This window comes from Panulirus ornatus, chromosome 14, assembly GCF_036320965.1.
Source record: "Panulirus ornatus isolate Po-2019 chromosome 14, ASM3632096v1, whole genome shotgun sequence".
Classification (NCBI taxonomy): Eukaryota; Metazoa; Arthropoda; class Malacostraca; order Decapoda; family Palinuridae; genus Panulirus; species Panulirus ornatus.
This window is the reverse complement of record NC_092237.1, coordinates 17833300-17853411: the sequence shown is the minus strand read 5'-3', so window position 1 is coordinate 17853411 and position 20112 is coordinate 17833300.

The following is a 20112-nucleotide window of genomic DNA, read 5'->3' as shown; positions in this document are numbered from 1 at the left end:
GAGAGAGAGAGAGAGAGAGAGAGACTTAGGTAGGTATCTTGATAGACAGATAGAGGCACAAGATGAGTATTGTGAGATCTAACAGAAACCAAAAAGGAGTAAAAAAAAATAATTATACAGCCGTGAAATGAAAACATCTTTTATTGCATTCTTGCCGCTTGGTTTAGAGATACTGAGACTTCATGAGAAAAATATTCTTCCATTACTTAATGACTCAGCGTCCAGAGTCACTGAATCAACAAAAGACGAGAAACCAGCTGGCTTTCTGCACTAGGACCTCAGAATAGCTATCCAACGAAGGGATGTTAAGTTGCATTATCAGTTCGCGTCCCTTTATGCAAAAAGAAAAAAGAAAAAAATGAATTTCATTTAATCCTGTGAATTCAAGACAGATTGTCATATATGTAGCTACTAATAGTATATGAAAAAAACAGTTGACAATCATCGAAAAGAAATTTTTGGACATTCTTTATTCGCCTTGTCGATGCTATAAGCTCTCTCGTATATGCCTGCAGATTCGGCTCTTCCAAGCCTCGTCTGCTCTCTCCTTCGATAGTCTACCACACCCTCTCTCACCGCCATAACCCTCTCCCACCGAAGCCACTCCTACCTCTCTTACCACTACCACTCCTTACCTCTATTGCTATCACGCCTTCCCTTACCCCCACCACCCATCCCTGGACACAAAACCCTACCTCACCACTGCTGATCCCACCGTACTCTGAACCACGGAATATCATTGTTCGGTGATTCCAACCACTAACCTTTCCCATATTCTCTTTACATACCTTCCAAAAATGCAGGCTGAACCTTCCCGCTCAACAATAAGATATATACTCGAAAATATATCACCCCAGCAGCGAGCAATTTTTATCTTCCCAAGGGAATAGATGAATCATTGGTTATTTCGTATGGGGGATAGTCATCGTGAGTCTGGTACCTGTATGGTGGTTAGTTGTGGTGCATCTGCCAATTTCCTCGATGTATGTTTGTAGACAGAGAGACAAAAATACAAACAAGTCCACATTTCTGTGAACAGACGTGCAGATCGGAACAGTCTGGACCCTCTTCTGCTTGCCCAGTGGAGAACTACCCTAACCTCTCTCACCATCGCCACGCCCTTACACTCTGGCCCTCACACCCTTCCTCACTATTAACGCTCCTTTCCCTGGCTACTACACCCTCACTCTCCGACACCGTTACACCTACCTCCCTTGCCACCACACCCTAGTTCAGTGGAATGGTCTAGTTCAATGGTATAACTGCTCACTTGTGTCATTTTCTCTCTTCATACATGTGTATTGTCGTATGCCATCTATGAGTATGATGAGAAGTGACATTCACGTTTGTGTTGTGCTGTATTATAAGTAAGATGTAAGAAACATCCAAATGTTTGTTCAGAAACACCATCTATGTGAAGTACCCTGCACGTTCCTCCAGCAAAAGAGACCACTTTATGTTACGGTCCTGAAGAATAGCTAAAGTTGTGGGAGATACTTGTAGCCATAATCAAGCTGAGGCCCCAGAAACTACATCAAGCTGTGAAGGGAATTGGATGATCTTTATGAATATACGATCATGGCAATATTACTGCAGGACGATATCACGTTAATCCCTACCGTCCTGAGTTGCACTATTGCAGTTGTTTGATGTGTCGTCGATGGCCGAGTGGTTTTTGGTGTCACGATGATTTTGGAAAATTAGTTGAGAAAAATAAAGTAAAAGGCCAAAGATGATCGAAACCAAACACGACAGCGCCCCTAGCAACAGCAGAACTCACTAACATTACACCGCACCAGCAATACAAGACCCCCAACAACAGCGAGCCCTACCAACACCAGACTCCACCAACACCAGATTCTATCACAACCAAACCCCACCCAGACCCGATCAACACCAAACTCTATCAACATCAGTTCCCACCAACACCAGACCCCACTAACCCTCCCAGCACTAGATCCCAACAGCACCAAACCCATCACCACCAACTACACCAGGCCCCACCAACACCAAATATAGCACCAACAACAGCACCAGACCCCCACCAACACCAAATGTAGCACCAACAACAGCACCAGACCCCCACCAACACCAAATGTAGCACTAACAACACCAAACTCCACCACCATCAAATGTAGCACTACCAACAACACCAGACCCCCACCAACACCAAATATAGCACCAACAACAACACCAGACCCCCACCAACACCAAATATAGCACCAACAACAACACCAGACCCCCACCAACACCAAATATAGCACCAACAACAACACCAGACCCCCACCAACACCAAATATAGCACCAACAACAACACCAGACCCCCACCAACACCAAATATAGCACCAACAACAACACCAGACCCCCACCAACACCAGATATAGCACCAACAACAGCACCAGACCCCCACCAACACCAAATATAGCACCAACAACAACACCAGACCCCCACCAACACCAAATATAGCACCAACAACAACACCAGACCCCCACCAACACCAAATATAGCACCAACAACCAAACCAGACCCCCACCAACACCAAATGTAGCACTAACAACACCAAACTCCACCACCAACAAATGTAGCACTAATAACAACACCAGACCGAGAACAATCTTCGATACCAGACTCAACACCATAACTTACACCATCAAGCCTTCTCATTCCCTCTGAGTGATCTGTGCAAGCCTTCCCTTTTAACCTGACACTTATCACATAGGACTGCCGCTGTCTACATCCCACAGGTCATTCACTGTACATGGGTCATAGTGTATCTGTCATTCAATGTGGATTCATTACTTAATACTTTTCAAAAAACATTGATTAAGTGGCTCTTTTAGAGAGGGTGAACGACAGGCAAATGGTAGCCGTGAACTGTGATTGAACACATAGTGTCCCAGATCAGTATTTCAGTGACTCACACAGGTTATTCAATCTGTTCTTCTATGTTCCTCTAGTGCATCATAATCTTTCGTGTCATAGCACATCTTCTTACTAATGTCCAGTGGCGACTAATTTTCTCTTCATCAACTTTTTTTATTTATCTGGGATAAGAGTTGAACCTGCTGCACCTCTCCCATGAGGCTTTCTCCTCGCCATCGACCCCACTTCTGACTTTGCTGCTTCATCAATCATCCACACAGCACTCGCAATAACATCCTGATATTCTGCACACAACAACACCGGTCTCGAGTCTTGCCTGCTGGGAGCTGCTTCTTTCATGAGGACGTGCGTGGTCTGGTCTGTCTCATCTTATGAAGAAGTTTCACTAATTACCGGGAGAGGCTCTGGAAGTGAGATCGCCTTTCCATTTTCAAGATTCCATAGATTAAGTTCTACACCTTCGACCTCGCGAAGATCCTTTGGTTTCCCCTTAAGCGTCTTACCCTCCGCTTTGCTCATAAGGTGAAGGCCAGTGCAAAGAATAGCCTTCGGATTTCGTTCGTCCTACAGTCGTTAATTTGCAGGCCTCCTGCAACTGGATGACCTTCGTAATGCCGTCCTCTCACAACAGTCTCGTCCCTTTCCGCTGCTGTGACGTTACCCTAGCCTCAAGCCTGACCTGCGTCCCTAACTTGAATAATGTATTCAGTTTTGGTCACTCTTCTTGAAGAAATATATAGACGGAATGGAAAGAGTAGAATGTCAATATACCAAAATATTTCCAGGACTGTGAAACAAAGGTTATGATTGCCGACTAAACGGCTTCAATCTTTTTAGCTTAGAAAAGAGAAGGTTAAGAGGTGAACTAATACAAGTATTGAAAATAATCAAACTCTCTGGTAGTCTTGATCTATCAAGCTACTTAGCAATTAATTCGTCTCATTTTTCTCACAGTAATGGAAACAAGCTCGTGTAATGTAACACAATAAGATTACAGTGCGGTAAAAAAAAAAGGATATTCTGCAGCGGTGGAGCTAATATACAAAAGCTTCAGAGCGCCCAGGGTGTACAATATTAAGCAAGTATTATGCGACGTAACGTAAGCACACTGAAATCATAATGGAACACAGCTGGATGACATGGAGAGAAATATTACAACATATCAAGGTTAAAAAAAGAAACATAATAACACACACTCTTAGCGTGATTCATATGCTATGTAGCACACAGGGTTTACAAGTCAAAACTGACGAACTTGTAAATTCAGACGGCGCAACACAACTGATCGACAGTATGACATGCTTGGTGTACATCATATGAGGCGCAACACAAATAATATAGTGTAACAACTCAACACACCACAACTGGTTTAAGATTATTAACGGTAAACAGTGCATTTGGTTTACATCACATAAAGTATGTGATGTGCTCCTTAACAGAATCTGTTTAAAGTAATAACGCATTCAGATAGCCCATATCAGAGCATATGATATGTGAAGTAACTTAGTTTGTACATACCACTAAACGACTGTGGTTAAGTGTACCATAAGTAGTGGAAGAGTCAATGCAATTCATTGCTCTGAAGTATAGCTGTATAGAATACAACGGAGATGTAGTATACCACAGTAGAACACAACTGTGCCCACAGTAGAGTTAGCCAACAGCAGAATGTGGCTGATGTAAAACAAAGCTAGATTAATACACAATATTGCATAGCACAAGACAACAATGGTGTACCATGCAGTACAGCTAATACACAAATAAAGAGTTGCTGTTCAAATTATATAAACAAGAAGAGTTACTTTTGGAAAGATATATTGGGTGCACGTCATAGCACAGATGATGTACAACGGAGCTAATGTACATATTCTTAAACCAAACTTACGCAGAAGACCTGGTGAACATGAGTAACACAGCAAAATCTGTGTCCAGCATATTGGTAACAAGATAAAGCATATGCTCTGTTACACAACACTTGATTGGCACTAAGACAACACTAGTGTCGCGTAACAGAAACCATTACGTTAACGATAAAATACAACTTGAAAATAACAACTCATTTTGCTGAACACATCTTTTGTGTAACTCTTCAGAATAGTTGAACGGTACAACATAGCTGTTCCGCTGCTTCTGCATAATACAACTGTTTTATAACTTAACAGAGCTACTTCGAATCGCCTCAGAGCTGGTATACAAAATATTCATGACAAAGTACAACTGGGGCACAGCAGCAGCGCAACACATTTATTATAAGTTAGAGAGTGGTGCGCAGGACGAATGGTGTATGACATAAATTTTTTGTAACACTATCGGTGTACAGTGTAACATATGCAGAACATATTGAATTAGTATATACGTTTTGTCAAGCAATAGCACAACACAGAATATGTACAAATGATCTCATGTTCAATATGCTGTTGGTGAACCAAAACACTGTTGGTACATTACATCAACAGAACAGAAACTGTGTACTGACTGATGGTGTTCTACACCTCAATACAGCTTGTTTACAACACAACTCAAAGACAACTGGTGATCAACACTCCTGATACGCAAGCCAAGTTGTGTACCAAAAAACACCACTCATAAGCAACACAGTTACGAATAATTGGTGGACAACACAATTAATGTGCAAGCCAAGTGATGTAGAAATAAACACCGTTGCTAACCTAGGACAACAGATAGCCACAGTGGGTCAACACAGTAGGATTCCTGGGACGCAACATCACAGTTGGTGTATCATGCAGCAGTAGACTACAGAGGAGCCACCGCGCCAGTCTTGAGAAAGACTAATGCCCGGGGCGCTTTCTCGCATTTCCCTAATTCCATAACGTCCAAGACGCCTGCTGCTTGAATTTAATTACGAGCTACTGCTCTTGCTTGGCTGAGGGAGGAGAGGAGGTAAGATGGCCGTGAGTCTGAGGGTAATCCATCTTCATTTTTCTCCCTGGAAGTTGATGAGCAAAGGATTATTTTTTTTTTTGCCGTAATTTCAATGAAAATTTAGATAAAAGACGATGATTTCGCGAGTTTTTCTTGGTCAAAATGAATAGACTAATCTGTGATTTCCTTTTCATATATAAAGCACGCACTCCGGTGTACGGGAATGTATTCCTTGGGGAATATATATTACTGACGACTGGCCATAGTCGAGGGTGTTAAGTAACGTCTTAGTTACGCTTACGTCTGTAAATGACAATAATTAGAACTGAGTTCAGGGATGACTAAAGCATCTACTCTATAACGAGCGACTCGTTCTCTATCCTACATGACAGATCATATTACTGAAACCTGAAAATGAATTTTGATGATGACAAAGTTAGCGTTTCAGGCTCTTGAGTGAGAATATGGAAGCATGATATAATCATAAATGGAAATACAACTATGCATTAGAAAAGCGAGAGAGAAAGAGAGATAAGTATAACTAAACGAAGGAGATTTAGTATGCAAAGGTTTGTCTCACTCCACGTCTACTGTCTAGGTCTCCCAAAAAGAGAATTTGAGTTGTATCACGTAGGCAGAATCACCAATGAATTTTAAACCATAAAGACCATACTGGTGGTCTATACAAAGGATAGAGTGGTTCTAAGGGTATACGAAAGCAAGAGTTCATTATAATCTCAAAGACTTCGAAGGCAGTGGAAGAGAAAGCAATGGAGGTGATACCAAGGAAGATTAGAACAGTCTCTATTCATAGAGATGGTTTGAACCAAGTCATGCTTCCATAAAGGAGAGGAAGTTTGGTGAGATAGGCGAGCAAGGTTCGGAGGAACACTCATTAAAGACACGAGGAATTAAACCACCGTCTATTAATACATCTGACTCATCTGCAGCCGGGAGAAAAATCAGAGGACATTCATACAAAGATTGAAATACACAGATTGTCTCGGGAATATGTTCAAGGACCAAATATATTTATGAATTGAAGTCAAACACATTATATATATATATATATATATATATATATATATATATATATATATGACAGATGTGTATATGTGTATGTACATGTGTATGGGGGGGGGGGGTTGGGCCATTTCTTTCGTCTGTTTCCTTGCGCTACCTCGCAAACGCGGGAGACAGCGACAAAGTATAAAAAAAAAAAAAAAAAAAAAAAAAAAAAAAAAAAAAAAATATATATATATATATATTTTTTTTTATACTTTGTCGCTGTCTCCCGCGTTTGCGAGGTAGCGCAAGGAAACAGACGAAAGAAATGGCCCAACCCCCCCCCATACACATGTATATACATACGTCCACACACGCAAATATACATACCTACACAGCTTTCCATGGTTTACCCCAGACGCTTCACATGCCTTGATTCAATCCACTGACAGCACGTCAACCCCGGTATACCACATCGCTCTAATTCACTCTATTCCTTGCCCTCCTTTCACCCTCCTGCATGTTCAAGCCCCGATCACACAAAATCTTTTTCACTCCATCTTTCCACCTCCAATTTGGTCTCCCTCTTCTCCTTGCTCCCTCCACCTCCGACACATATATCCTCTTGGTCAATCTTTCCTCACTCATCCTCTCCATGTGCCCAAACCACTTCAAAACACCCTCTTCTGCTCTCTCAACCACGCTCTTTTTATTTCCACACATCTCTCTTACCCTTACGTTACTCACTCGATCAAACCACCTCACACCACACATTGTCCTCAAACATCTCATTTCCAGCACATCCATCTTCCTGCGCACAACTCTATCCATAGCCCACGCCTCGCAACCATACAACATTGTTGGAACCACTATTCCTTCAAACATACCCATTTTTGCTCTCCGAGATATATATATATATATATATATATATATATATATATATATATATATATATATATATATATATATATATATATATATATATATATATATATATATATATATATATATATATATATATCCCTGGGGATAGGGGAGAAAGAATACTTCCCACGTATTCCCTGCGTGTCGTAGAAGGCGACTAAAAGGGGAGGGAGCGGGTGGCTGGAAATCCTCCCCTCTCGTTTTTTTCAATTTTCCAAAAGAAGGAACAGAGAAGGGGGCCAGGTGAGGATGTTCCCTCAAAGGCCCATTCCTCTGTTCTTAACGCTACCTCGCTGACGTGGGAAATGGCGAATAGTACGAAAGAAAGAAAGAATATATATATATATATATATATATATATATATATACATATATATATATATATATATATATATATACATATATATATATATACATATATATATATATATATATATATATATATATATATATATATATATATATATATACATATATATATATATATATATATATATATATATATATATATATATATATATATATATATATATATATATATATATATATATATATATATATATATATATATATATATATATATATATATATATATTTTTTTTTTTTTTTTTTTTTTTTTTTTTTTTTTTTTTTTTTTTTTTTTTATACTTTGTCGCTGTCTCCCGCGTTTGCGAGGTAGCGCAAGGAAACAGACGAAAGAAATGGCCCAACCCCCCCCCCCCATACACATGTACATACACACGTCCACACACGCAAATATACATACCTACACAGCTTTCCATGGTTTACCCCAGACGCTTCACATGCCTTGATTCAATCCACTGACAGCACGTCAACCCCTGTATACCACATGACTCCAATTCACTCTATTCCTTGCCCTCCTTTCACCCTCCTGCATGTTCAGGCCCCGATCACACAAAATCTTTTTCACTCCATCTTTCCACCTCCAATTTGGTCTCCCTCTTCTCCTCGTTCCCTCCACCTCCGACACATATATCCTCTTGGTCAATCTCTCCTCACTCATTCTCTCCATGTGCCCAAACCATTTCAAAACACCCTCTTCTGCTCTCTCAACCACGCTCTTTTTATTTCCACACATCTCTCTTACCCTTACGTTACTTACTCGATCAAACCACCTCACACCACACATTGTCCTCAAACATCTCATTTCCAGCACATCCATCCTCCTGCGCACATCTCTATCCATAGCCCACGCCTCGCAACCATACAACATTGTTGGAACCACTATTCCCTCAAACATACCCATTTTTGCTTTCCGAGATAATGTTCTCGACTTCCACACATTTTTCAAGGCTCCCAAAATTTTCGCCCCCTCCCCCACCCTATGATCCACTTCCGCTTCCATGGTTCCATCCGCTGACAGATCCACTCCCAGATATCTAAAACACTTCACTTCCTCCAGTTTTTCCCCATTCAAACTCACCTCCCAATTGACTTGACCCTCACCCCTACTGTACCTAATAACCTTGCTCTTATTCACATTTACTCTCAACTTTCTTCTTCCACACACTTTACCAAACTCAGTCACCAGCTTCTGCAGTTTCTCACATGAATCAGCCACCAGCGCTGTATCATCAGCGAACAACAACTGACTCACTTCCCAAGCTCTCTCATCCCCAACAGACTTCATACTTGCCCCTCTTTCCAGGACTCTTGCATTTACCTCCCTTACAACCCCATCCATAAACAAATTAAACAACCATGGAGACATCACACACCCCTGCCGCATATATATATATATATATATGTGCTGGAAATGAGATGTTTGAGGACAATGTGTGGTGTGAGGTGGTTTGATCGAGTAAGTAACGTAAGGGTAAGAGAGATGTGTGGAAATAAAAAGAGCGTGGTTGAGAGAGCAGAAGATGGTGTTTTGAAATGGTTTGGGCACATGGAGAGAATGAGTGAGGAAAGATTGACCAAGAGGATATATGTGTCGGAGGTGGAGGGAACGAGGAGAAGTGGGAGACCAAATTGGAGGTAGAAAGATGGAGTGAAAAAGATTTTGTGTGATCGGGGCCTGAACATGCAGGAGGGTGAAAGGAGGGCAAGGAATAGAGTGAATTGGATCGATGTGGTATACCAAGGGTTGACGTGCTGTCAATGGATTGAATCAGGGCATATGAAGCGTCTGTGGTAAACCATGGAAAGCTGTGTAGGTATGTATATTTGCGTGTGTGGACGTATGTATATACATGTGTATGGGGGTGGGTTGGGCCATTTCTTTCGTCTGTTTCCTTGCGCTACCTCGCAAACGCGGGAGACAGCGACAAAAAAAAAAAAAAAATATATATATATATATATATATATATATATATATATATATATATATATTATCTCTGGGGTTAGGGGAGAAAGAATACTTCCCACGTATTCCCTGCGTGTCGTAGAAGGCGACTAAAAGGGGAGGGAGCGGGTGGCTGGAAATCCTCCCCTCTCGTTTTTATTTTTCTAATTTTCCAAAAGAAGGAACAGAGAAGGGGGCCAGGTGAGGATATTCCCTCTAAGGCCCAGTCCTCTGTTCTTAACGCTACCTCACTAATGCGGGAAATGGCGAATAGTATGAAAGAAAAGAAATATATATATATATATATATATACATATTTAGTAGTAAAAGCTTTGCGGAAGATGAAAGCCGGCAAGGCAGCAGGTTTGGATGGTATTGCAGTGGAATTTATTAAAAAAGGGGGTGACTGTATTGTTGACTGGTTGGTAAGGTTATTTAATGTATGTATGACTCATGGTGAGGTGCCTGAGGATTGGCGGAATGCTTGCATAGTGCCATTGTACAAAGGCAAAGGGGAGAAGAGTGAGTGCTCAAATTACAGAGGTATAAGTTTGTTGAGTATTCCTGGTAAATTATATGGGAGGGTATTGATTGAGAGGGTGAAGGCATGTACAGAGCATCAGATTGGGGAAGAGCAGTGTGGTTTCAGAAGTGGTAGAGGATGTGTGGATCAGGTGTTTGCTTTGAAGAATGTATGTGAGAAATACTTAGAAAAGCAAATGGATTTGTATGTAGCATTTATGGATCTGGAGAAGGCATATGATAGAGTTGATAGAGATGCTCTGTGGAAGGTATTAAGAATATATGGTGTGGGAGGCAAGTTGTTAGAAGCAGTGAAAAGTTTTTATCGAGGATGTAAGGCATGTGTACGTGTAGGAAGAGAGGAAAGTGATTGGTTCTCAGTGAATGTAGGTTTGCGGCAGGGGTGTGTGATGTCTCCATGGTTGTTTAATTTGTTTATGGATGGGGTTGTTAGGGAGGTGAATGCAAGAGTTTTGGAAAGAGGGGCAAGTATGAAGTCTGTTGGGGATGAGAGAGCTTGGGAAGTGAGTCAGTTGTTGTTCGCTGATGATACAGCGCTGGTGGCGGATTCATGTGAGAAACTGCAGAAGCTGGTGACGGAGTTTGGTAAAGTGTGTGGAAGAAGAAAGTTAAGAGTAAATGTCAATAAGAGCAAGGTTATTAGGTACAGTAGGGTTGAGGGTCAAGTCAATTGGGAGGTGAGTTTGAATGGTGAGAGGCTGGAGGAAGTGAAGTGTTTTAGATATCTGGGAGTGGATCTGTCAGCGGATGGAACCATGGAAGCGGAAGTGGATCATAGGGTGGGGGAGGGGGCGAAAATTTTGGGAGCCTTGAAAAATGTGTGGAAGTCGAGAACATTATCCCGGAAAGCAAAAATGGGTATGTTTGAAGGAATAGTAGTTCCAACAATGTTGTATGGTTGCGAGGCGTGGGCTATGGATAGAGTTGTGCGCAGGAGGATGGATGTGCTGGAAATGAGATGTTTGAGGACAATGTGTGGTGTGAGGTGGTTTGATCGAGTAAGTAACGTAAGGGTAAGAGAGATGTGTGGAAATAAAAAGAGCGTGGTTGAGAGAGCAGAAGAGGGTGTTTTGAAATGGTTTGGGCACATGGAGAGAATGAGTGAGGAAAGATTGACCAAGAGGATATATGTGTCGGAGGTGGAGGGAACGAGGAGAAGAGGGAGACCAAATTGGAGGTGGAAAGATGGAGTGAAAAGGATTTTGTGTGATCGGGGCCTGAACATGCAGGAGGGTGAAAGGAGGGCAAGGAATAGAGTGAATTGGAGCGATGTGGTATACAGGGGTTGACGTGCTGTCAGTGGATTGAATCAAGGCATGTGAAGCGTCTGGGGTAAACCATGGAAAGCTGTGTAGGTATGTATATTTGCGTGTGTGGACGTGTGTATGTACATGTGTATGGGGGGGGTTGGGCCATTTCTTTCGTCTGTTTCCTTGCGCTACCTCGCAAACGCGGGAGACAGCTAAAAATTAAAAAAAAAAAAAAAAAAAAAAAAAAAAAAATATACACATATATATATATATATATATATATATATATATATATATATATATATATATATATATATATATATATATATATATATATATATATATATATATATATATATATATATATATATATATATATATATATATATATATATATATATATATATATATATATATATATACCTAAGAGTCCACGTGGAAAATGAAACACGATAAGTTCCCAAGTGCACTTTCATGTAATGATCACATCATCAGGGGTGACACACGAGAGAAATATAAGTCATTTGATGTACAACGAAGAGACGTAGCTAGGACGCCATTTGATAAACATGCGATTGTCCAAGACCAATATGTATATACATGTGTGTGTGTGTGTGTGTGTGTGTGTGTGTGTGTGTGTGTGTGTGTGTGTGTGTGTGTGTGTGTGTGTGTGTGTGTGTGTGTGTGTTTGTGTGTGTGTGTGTGTGTGTGTGTGTGTGTGTGTGTGCGTGTGTGTGTGTGTGTGTGTTTGTGTGTGTGTGTGTGCTCACATATACATGCAAACCCACGAAACCTTCCTTTTATGAGGTTACATCATCTTCGAAGCTGCACTCCACACAGGAAAAAGGAAAATGATGGACTAGATTGCCAAAGTTAGTGACTAAATTCCCGTAAGCTGGACACTCTAGTCTTCTATCATTCCTTACAGGGAAGGCAATATTAAGTCTTCTGAATGTACATTAAACTCCGGTTAAAATTTGAGTTTATCACGAAATCCATAATTCTTGGTTCATGTGTTCGACCGATGAATATAATGAAAGCAATAATATTACCACAATGATGTTCCAAATAAAAATTCTGCACCTCACTTTGAAGCGAGGAACACTTTCTTCCAAGATACATTTAAGGTTAAGAATTTAAGAGAGGAGTACGACGTAGAATTTCGTAGATCTCTGCAATTAGGGAACGCACTAGGAGAGTATTTTTCATTGTTAAACCTTTTAATGATACTTTATAGGACATAGCAAGGCTCACAACTCCACCCAGCCAGGCTTAATGGTGGCCATCAGGACAGAAAGATTTTATATGGCTTCTTACTCGATGCTTACGAGACCCAGCCAGCTGCTTCATGCATACTTGACACCAGATGTGCCACTATGCTATACATGACACTAGCTAGACTGGCCAGTTACACTCAACCTGGCATATAATGATGAGTTTTACCTTTAACGTGGTACCAGAACCAATGGTAATCGTAAAGAAGGTAGTAATTTTGTAGCAGTAACATTGACAGAAGCAGAAAGATATATATATATATATATATATATATATATATATATATATATATATATATATATATATATATATATATATATATATATATATATATATATATATATATATATATATATATATACATATATATATATATATATACATATATATATATATATATATATATATATATATATATATATATATATATATATATATATATATATATATGTATATATATAATCCCTGGGGACAGGGGTGAAAGAATACTTCCCACGTATTCCCTGCGTGTCGTAGAAGGGACTAAAAGGGGAAGGAGCGGGAGACTGGAAATCCTCCCCCTCGCTTTTAATTTTCCCAAAGAAGGAAGAGAGAAGTGGGCCAAGTGAGGATTTCCCTCAAAGTCTCTGCCCTCGGTTCTTAACGCTACCTCGCGAACGCGGGAAATGGCAAATAGATGACGATCTGAACGGTAATGGCTTCAGGGAAACAATTGTTGTAGAAGCGAACTCACATTGGTAGATTTCAGTGAGACAGTCAACAAACTGACTTATGTACATTTTACTCTTCAGAACGCCATCTGCTGTATCATAGTCTTTTATTTAGGCAACCGTTACTTTTTAGAGAGAAGAAGAAGAGGAAACCAAGGTATCTAATAGCCACGCCTGGCTGGTGTGGTTTAGACAGACATCTTTGTGGTGGGTCCATACAGATATCTGTGTAGTGTGTTCAGACAGATATCTGTGTGGTAGGTTCAGACAGATATCTGTGCGATGGGTTCAGACAGACATGTCTGTGTGGTGGGTTCAGACAGACATATCTGTGTGGTGGGTTCAGACAGACATATCTGTGTGGTGGGTTCAGACAGACATATCTGTGTGGTGGGTTCAGACAGACATATCTGTGTGGTGGGTTCAGACAGACATATCTGTGTGGTGGGTTCAGACAGACATATCTGTGTGGTGGGTTCAGACAGACATATCTGCGTGGTGGGTTCAGAGAGACATCTGTGTGGTGGGTTCAGACAGACATATCTGTGTGGTGGGTTCAGACAGACATATCTGTGTGGTGGGTTCAGACAGACATATCTGCTGTGGTGGGTTCAGAGAGACATCTGTGTGGTGGGTTCAGACAGACATATCTGCGTGGTGGGTTCAGAGAGACATCTGTGTGGTGGGTTCAGACAGACATATCTGTGTGGTGGGTTCAGACAGACATATCTGTGTGGTGGGTTCAGACAGACATATCTGTGTGGTGGGTTCAGACAGACATCTGCGTGGTGGGTTCAGAGAGACATCTGTGTGGTGGGACATTATCATTTTTATCATATGTTATGCATAAGAAGGTTCATAACAACCTTTAACACCTAAGCTACTTATTAACCGAGAGATAGATAGATAGATACTAGGAGAGAGAGAGAGAGAGAGAGAGAGAGAGAGAGAGAGAGAGAGAGAGAGAGAGAGAGAGAGAGAGAGAGAGAGAGAGAGAGAGAGAGAGAGAGAGAGAGAGAGAGAGGAGGGGGGTAATAGCTGTCACTGTATTTATCATTCATTTATAATCATCCAAGGGCCAAAAGATTCCAGGAGAGAATCCTGGTCTTACCCAGGGCTTCTGTAAATGCTTTTACAGCCTAGGGGCTGCGCTACTTCCAGTGGTTCCATCCGCTGCCAGATCCACTCCCAGATATCTAAAACACTTCACTTCCTCCAGTTTTTCTCCATTCAAACTCACCTCCCAATTGACTTGACCCTCAACCCTACTGTACCTAATAACCTTGCTCTTATTCACATTTACTCTTAACTTTCTTCTTTCACACACTTTACCAGACTCAGTCACCAGCTTCTGCAGTTTCTCACATGAATCAGCCACCAGCGCTGTATCATCAGCGAACAACAACTGACTCACTTCCCAAGCTCTCTCATCCCCAACAGACTTCATACTTGCCCCTCTTTCCAAAACTCTTGCATTCACCTCCCTAACAACCCCATCCATAAACAAATTAAACAACCATGGAGACATCACACACCCCTGCCGCAAACCTACATTCACTGAGAACCAGTCACTTTCCTCTCTTCCTACACGTACACATGCCTTACATCCTCGATAAAAACTTTTCACTGCTTCTAACAACTTGCCTCCCACACCATATATTCTTACTACCTTCCACAGAGCATCTCTATCAACTCTATCATATGCCTTCTCCAGATCCATAAATGCTACATACAAATCCATTTGCTTTTCTAAGTATTTCTCACGTACATTCTTCAAAGCAAACACCTGATCCACACATCCTCTACCACTTCTGAAACCACACTGCTCTTCCCCAATCTGATGCTCTGTACATGCCTTCACCCTCTCAATCAATACCCTCCCATATAATTTACCAGGAATACTCAACAAACTTATACCTCTGTAATTTGAGCACTCACTCTTATCCCCTTTGCCTTTGTACAATGGCACTATGCACGCATTCCGCCAATCCTCAGGCACCTCACCGTGAGTCATACATACATTAAATAACCTTACCAACCAGTCAACAATACAGTCACCCCCTTTTTTAATAAATTCCACTGCAATACCATCCAAACCTGCTGCCTTGCCGGCTTTCATCTTCCGCAAAGCTTTTACTACCTCTTCTCTGTTTACCAAATCATTTTCCCTAACCCTCTCACTTTGCACACCACCTCGACCAAAACACCCTATATCTGCCACTCTATCATCAAACACACTCAACAAACCTTCAAAATACTCACTCCATCTCCTTCTCACATCACCACTACTTGTTATCACCTCCCCATTTGCGCCCTTCACTGAAGTTCCCATTTGCTCCCTTGTCTTACGCACTTTATTTACCTCCTTCCAGAACATCTTTTTATTCTCCCTAAAATTTAATGATACTCTCTCACCCCAACTCTCATTTGCCCCTTTTTTTTACCTCTTGCACCTTTCTCTTGACCTCCTGTCTCTTTCTTTTATACGTCTCCCACTCAACTGCATTTTTTCCCTGCAAAAATCGTCCAAATGCCTCTCTCTTCTCTTTCACTAATACTCTTACTTCTTCATCCCACCACTCACTACCCTTTCTAATCAACCCACCTCCCACTCTTCTCATGCCACAAGCATCTTTTGCGCAATCCATCACTGATTCCCTAAATGCATCCCATTCCTCCCCCACTCCCCTTACTTCCATTCTTCTCACCTTTTTCCATTCTGTACTCAGTCTCTCCTGGTACTTCCTCACACAAGTCTCCTTCCCAAGCTCACTTACTCTCACCACCCTCTTCACCCCAACATTCACTCTTTTTTTCTGAAAACCCATACAAATATATATATATATTTTGTTTTTTGCTTTGTCGCTGTCTCCCACGTTTGCGAGGTAGCGCAAGGTAACAGACGAAAGAAATGGCCCAACCCACCACCATACACATGTATTTACATACACGTCCACACACGCAAATATACATACCCATACATCTCAATGTACACATATATATATGCACACACAGACACATACATATATACACATGCACACAATTCACACTGTCTGCCTTTATTCATTCCCATCGCCACCTCGCCACACATGGAATAACATCCCCGTCCCCACTCATGTGTGCGAGGTAGAGCCAGGAAAAGACAACAAAGGCCCCATTCGTTCACACTCAGTCTCTCGCTGTCATGCAATAATGCCCGAAATCAATAATCACCCATCTCTCTCCATCCACTCTCAATTTTACTCTCTCTCTCTCTCTATATATATATATATATATATATATATATATATATATATATATATATATATATATATATATATATATATATATATATATATATATATATATATATATATATATATATATATATATATATATATATACAGGTTATAGTGATGGATGATTTGCATGCAAGAGTTAGTAATGTGGCAGTTGAGGGGAAAATTGGTGCACATGGGGTGTTCAGTGCTGTAAATGGAAATGGTGAAGAGCTTGTAGATTTGTGTGCTGAAAAAGAACTGGTGATTGGGAATAACTCGTTTAAAAAGAGAGATATACATAAGTGTACGTATCCAAGTAGGAGAGATGGCAAGAGAGCGTTATTGGATTACGTATTAATTGATAAGCGCGTGAGAGAGAGACATTTGGATGTTAATATGCTGAGAGGTGGAACCGGACGGATGTCTGATCATTATCTTGTGGTGGCGAAGGTGAAGATTTGTAGAGATTTTCAGAAAAGAGGAGAGAATGTTGGGTTGAAGAGAGTGGTGAGAGTAAGTGAGCTTGGGAAGGAGACTTGTGTAAGCAAAGAGACTTGTGTATCACAGAAGAGACTGAGTACAGAATATAAAAAGGTAAGAGAAAAGGTATTTAGGAAAGCAGTGATGGCTTGTGCAAAAGATTTTTGTGGCATGAGATGTGGCGTAGGAGATGGGCAGACTAGATTCGGTAGTGAGTGGTAGGATGAAAAGTAAGATTATTAGTGAAAGAGAAGAGAGAGGCATTTGGACGAGTTTTGCAGAGAAATACTGCAAATGACTGGGGGATGTATAAAAGAAAGAGGCAAGAGGTCAAGAGAAAGGTACAAGAGGTGAAAAAGAAGGCAAATGAGAGCTGGGTAAGAGAGTATCATTAAATTTTAGGGAGAATAATGAAGCTAATGAGGAGGTAATAACAAGTAGTGGATATGTGAGGAGATGGAGTGAGTATTTTGAAGGTTTGTTGAATGTGTTAGATGATAGAGTGGCATATATAGTGTGTTTTGGGTCGAGGTAGTGTGCAAAGTATGAGGGTTAGGGAAAATGATTTGGTAAACAGAGAAGAGGTAGTGAAGGCTTTGCGGAAGATGAAAACCGGCAAGGCAGCGGGTTTGGATGGTATCGCAGTGGAATTTATTAAAAAAGGGGGTGACTGTGTTGTTGACTGGTTGGTAAGGATATTCAATGTATGTACGACTCATTGTGAAGTGCCTGAATATTGGCGGGAAGCATGCATAGTGCAATTGTACAAAGGCAAAGGGGATAAAGGTAAGCATTCAAATTACTAAGGTATAAATTCATTGAGTTTTACTGGGAAATTTTATGATAGAGTAATGATTGAGAAGGTGAAGGCATGTACAGAGCATCAAATTGGGGAAGAGCGGTGTGGTTTCAGAAGTGGTAGAGGATGTGTGGATCAGGTGTTTTCTTTGAAGAATGTATGTGAAAGATACTTAGGAAAACAAATGGATTTGTATGTAGCATTTATGGATCCAGAGAAGGCATATGATAGAGTTGATAGAGATACTCTGAGGAAGGTATTAAGAAGATATGATGTGGGAGGCAAGTTGCTAAAAGCAGTGAAAAGTTTTTATCAAGGCTGTAAGGCATGTGTACGGGTAGGAAGAGAGGAAAGTGATTGGTTCTCAGTGAATGTCGGCTTGCAGCAGGGGTGCGTGATTTCTCCATGGCTGTTTAATTTATTTATGGATGGGGTTGTTAAGGAGGTGAATGCAAGAGTTTTGGAAAAAGGGGCAAGTATGCAGTCTGTTGTGTATGAGAGGGCTTGGGAAGTGAGTCAGTTGATGTTCACTGATGATACAGCGCTGGTGGCTGATTCTGGTGAGAAACTGCAGAAGCTGGTGACTGAGTCTGGTAAAGTGTGTGAAAGAAGAAAGCTGAGAGTAAATATGAATAAGAGCAAGGTGTTAGGTACAGTAGGTTTGAGGGACAAGTCAACTGGGAGGCAAGTTTGAATAGAGAAAAACTGGAGGAAGTGAAGCGTATATGGAAGTGGATTTGGCAGCGAATGGAACCATGGAAGCGGAAGTGAGTCACAGGGTGGGGTAGGGGGCGAAAGCTTTTACTACCTCTTCTCTGTTTACCAAGTCATTTTCCCTAACCCTCTCACTTTGCACACCACCTCGACCAAAACACCCTATATCTGCCACTCTATCATCAAACACATTCAACAAACCTTCAAAATACTCACTCCATCTCCTTCTCACATCACCACTGCTTGTTATCACCTCCCCATTAGCCCCCTTCACTGAAGATCCCATTTGTTCCCTTGTCTTACGCACTTTATTTACCTCCTTACAAAACATCTTTTTATTCTCCCTAAAATTTAATAATACTCGCTCACCTCAACTCTCATATGCCCTCTTTTTCACCTCTTGCACCTTTCTCTTGACCTCCTGTCTCTTTCTTTTATACATCTCCCACTCATTTGTATTATTTCTCTGCAAAAATCGTCCAAATGCCTCTCTCTTCTCTTTCACCTACAATCTTACTTCTTTATCCCACCACTCACTACCGTTTCTAATCTGCCCACCTCCCACGATTCTCATGCCACAAGCATCTTTTGCGCGATGGGAATGAATAAAGGCAGACAGTATGAATTATGTACATGTGTATAAATGTATATGTCTGTGTGTGTATATATATGTATAAATTGAGATGTATAGGTATGTATATTTGCGTGTGTGGACGTGTATGTATATACATTTGTATGTGGGTGGGTTGGGCCATTCTTTCGTCTTCCTTGCGCTACCTCGCTAACGCGGGAGACAGCGACAAAGCAAAATAAAGATAATAATAAAATATATATATGTATATATATATATATATATATATATATATATATATATATATATATATATATATATATATATATATATATATATATATTTAGAAGTCTTCGACAATGGTATAACGTAACTATGTCTACACCAAACCTGCATACCCCCTAGTGACCTGTTCTTTACTGAAGCCAAAGAAATTATTCGTTGAATTTTTCCTGGCGAGAATTGAGCAGGATCCTTGGCTACTAAAGGCGCCGTCAGTTCTGCTCA